Consider the following 4,510-nt stretch of genomic DNA (forward strand, 5'->3'; position numbering starts at 1 on the left):
ATATCATCTTAAATAAATGATATACTATAGACAACAAAAACCATATACCATACACCAATATATATATATATATACATACAATAAAAATAAAATAAAATTATATAATATTATTGAAATAAAATTGTATATATTATATTAATAAAATTATATATCAACTTTATATATAATAAAATAGAAACTAAGTATTAGTTAAAATAAAAAAATTATTCAAATAATTAAAATATATGTATGTAGCATGCCAATTAAAATGTATATAAATAATTATCATACAACTAAAATATATAAATATAATTATTAAATATATATGTAGCATGCAAATAATATTATATACATTCATTAAAATAATTGTATTATGCTAACAAATTATATACCACGTTATACATAGCAAAATAAAAAAAATAAATATCATCTAAGAATAATAATATACCATACAACAAATTGTACAGCCAAATTTATATACTAACAACCTACAACAACTCATAAGAAATTAAAAAAATCGACATAACTTTCAAATAATTTTTTTTTTTAATAAAACTAATATAGATAGAGAAATTTCATTTTTTATGCTTAAAAAAAAATACTCTCTAACAAAATTTAGATTCCTAATTAATTTATACAATTAAATGCTATTGTTTTCAATTTCTACCCAAAATACCCTCCCTTTCATTTCTCTCTCTCTCTCTCTCTCTCTCTCTCTCTCTCTCTCTCTCTCTCGCATCACCGAGACCAACCAGACCCAGGCACCGTGACCACCCAACCACCATGTAACGACCCCGCTTCAAGCCTCCATTGGGCCCTTACACTCACGGAATGAATGACTCTTATACACGAGTACGTCACTCTGGCTGCTTCATGGACTGATGACTAACCCTACAGACCAACATGAGTGTTTCCAGCGTGCTTTGTCCTCACTCGCATGCTTACTGGGAAAACTTCCCAGGAGGTCACCCATCCTGAAATTGCCCCAGGTCAAGCACGCTTAACTGTGGAGTTCTTTCGAGATGGGCTACCGAAAAACAAGATGCACCTTGTTGATATAGGTAGTACCAATCAATCCATTTAAGCTCTCTTCAACTGTGTAGTCCCATACCTATACAGTCTCAGAATCATCCCACTTGACCTTCCCCAGGCGGTGTGGGATTGCACAGCTTACCCGGTATTTCCCCTTACGAATCACGGGACTATTGACTGTCACAATCACCCCCTTACAGGGTTCGACGTCCTCGTCGACCACACTTCCGGCTGGGTCAAGGCTCTGATACCATTTGTAACGCCCCCGCTTCAAGCCTCCATTGGGTCCTTACACCCACGGAATAATGACTCTTATACACGAGTACGTCACTCTGGCTGCTTCATGGACTGATGACTGACCCTACAAACCAACACGAGTATTTTCAGCGTGCTTTGTCCTCACTCGCACGCTTCCTGAGAAAATTTCCCAGGAGATCACCCATCCTGAAATTGCTCCAGGTCAAGCACACTTAACTGTGGAGTTCTTTCGTGATGTGCTACCGAAAAACAAGATGCACCTTGTTGATATAGGTAGTACCAATCAATCCATTTAACCTATCTTCAACTGTGTAGTCCCATACCTACACAGTCTTAGAATCATCCAACTTGACCTTCCCCAAGCGATGTGGAATTGCACAGCTTACCCGGTATTTCCTTTACGGATCACGGGACTACTGACTGTCACAATCACCCCCTTACGGGATCCGACGTCCTCGTCAACCACACTTCCGACTAGGTCAAGGCTCTGATACCCTTTGTAACGTCCCCGCTTCAAGCCTCCATTGGATCCTTACACTCACGGAATGTATGGCTCTTATACACGGGTACGCCACTTTGGCTGCTTTATGGGCTGATGACTAACCCCACAAACCAATAAGGTGAACCCCTATTTATACAAAAGTATTGACTAAAGGAATGGAAAACTAAATTAATATGTAATAAAGGAAAATACAATCAAGCATTAATGGTGATAATTAATTTGGTGATTTGGACATCCATCAATGATATTTCATAATACTCCCCATTGGATGTCCATAAAAACTATCTCATTAAAAATCTTGCTGAAAAACTTGATCAAAAGAAAAAGAGTATAGTGTAAACTAACTCCCCCTCATTTAGGCATTTGTAGAGAGATCTTCTAATCGATGAATTTCAATCTTGTCTATCGTCTTCTCAAATGTTGATGTTGGTAATAACTTTGTGAATAAGTTTGTAAGATTGACACTTGATTGAATTTGTTGAACACCAATATGCATTTTCTTGAAATGTATAAAGAAGATTTTGGTGAAATGTGCTCTAATTCTATCTCCTTCAATGTACCCTCCTTTTAGTTGAGCAATGAGAGCAGTATTATCTTCATAGAGAACTACTTGTGTTGATATTTCTTTATTGAGTACAATCCATATAATTTCCAAATATGCTATGTCAATGATCTCAATCCCACACATTCTCTACTTGCTTCATAAAATGCAAGTATGTTAACATGATTTAAACTTGCCTCGTTAAAAATCTTGTCAGAAAAACTCAGTGGGACAAAATCTGAGCTAAGAAAAAAAGAGTACAATATATATTTCATATTCATAATTCATAACTATTTGCAAGTTGCCTCGTTAAAAACCTTGCCAGGAAATCCAAGTGGGACAAAACCTAAATCAAGGGAAAAAGAGTACAACATGAATATGTCTCCCCCTCATGGACATATGATCCACAATTATTTTGGTGATAATGTATCTCATAAGATTATCGACTAATTATTGACTGATTGTTGACTGATTATTGACTGATTATCGACTAATTATCGACTGACTGCCCACTGATTTAGAATGGAATAATTATGTATTCTTTGTTGTGATGGTTCATTATTATCGATTGATTACTATATTAAGTATGTGTGATGTAATTGATAAGTGTCGACAAAATATCGACAATATGTTGATAATATTATGTCGACAAAATCTCAAGATGCATGAATCTTAAATACCTTAAAATCGACATTATGTCGACAAAATTTCGATATAATATCAACATATCTCAACATGCAAGAATCACAAAACATTGGCCATTACATTAATAAAATATCGACAATGTTTCGATAATATGTAGACAAAATTTAAGATACAAACATTTCAAATGCAGACTTTAACATCTAAAAAATGTCGAGAAAGCGTCGATAAACCATCGATAAACTGTTGGTAAAGGAAAAATAAGAAGTTTTATATAACAAATCCAGTTCAAAAAATATATTATTACAACTAATATTATTACAACTAATAGTAGACTACGCCTCAAATACGGGCTTTGCATGTCGCTCTGTTATGGCTTGAACCGCCACAGGGGCTGCAATTTCAAGGTATCGTAACTTTCTTATCACCAAACGGGAAATGATTCTCCCGTCTTCTTCCAGCCTTGCTTTTTCTTGGACAACCTGCAGCTAGTTTTTTCCCCACAGGACCCCAACTTTCATGTTGTTGATGTGTTCTAGGAGAACTAAATTATCCTCGTCACTAGCAAGATTGATGGTATCATCGTAAGTCTTTCTCCACGTATCTTTCGAATAATAAGTTAAGAAAAGCATGTACACACTCGTATTCGTTTTCAATGTCGCGGTACATGCATGAAGGTAAGGGAGTTTCAATAACGTAAACACGCCGCAAGTGCATGTCCTTTCAACTAGGTTCACATCACCACCTCTTTCATCGTTAGGTCCCCTACCAACGTTATACAAATTGGCTCCATTTTGTTGGACGTGCTTGAACATTCTATTTTCATGATTTTTTGCCAAGTTTTTTTCAAAGAGCGTGGCCAAAGGGGTTGTACATTTGTCTGCATTTTTGAGGCGAGCAACGAACCAAGATTGTAGTGTAAACCTGATAAATTCTACTAAAGTAGTTATTGGATATTTCTAGAACTCTTCTGTCACATTGTTGAAGCTTTTGACAGTGTTGTTGGTCATGATGTTGTATCGATCGCCCAAACATTAAAGGTGAGCCCACTTCTCAAACCCTATACTCTCCACATATGCAACAATGGCATGATTCATCTTTCTAAGCTTCTCAAACTCTCTATCACATTCAATTTTTTACCATGAGTAAGCAACATTATATATTTGGTTGTGAAAAGCATCAGTCTTGAACTTGGAGTTCACATTCATAACAATGTGGTGATAACATGCACAGTGGACTGCTTTGGGAAAAATAAGTTCAACAACATGATCAATGCTTTGATGCCTATCTGACACAAACACTAAGTTCTCAACCACCCCAATTGCTACCCTCAATTTTTGTAAAAAAAATACGTCCAAAAGTCGTTATTCTCACTGTCAACAATACCATAAGCAATTGGAAACAATTGGTTATTGGCATCATATGCCACAGTAACTAACATTATACCCCATACTTCGTCTTTAAGAATGTGCCATCGATACTCAAAGTAGGACGACAGAAAGTAAATCCCCTTCTACATACACTGGGTGATATAAAACAATACTTGAATCGCTCAT

The sequence above is a fragment of the Cannabis sativa genome, chromosome 1 (assembly GCF_029168945.1).
Source record: "Cannabis sativa cultivar Pink pepper isolate KNU-18-1 chromosome 1, ASM2916894v1, whole genome shotgun sequence".
NCBI classification, from domain to species: domain Eukaryota; kingdom Viridiplantae; phylum Streptophyta; class Magnoliopsida; order Rosales; family Cannabaceae; genus Cannabis; species Cannabis sativa.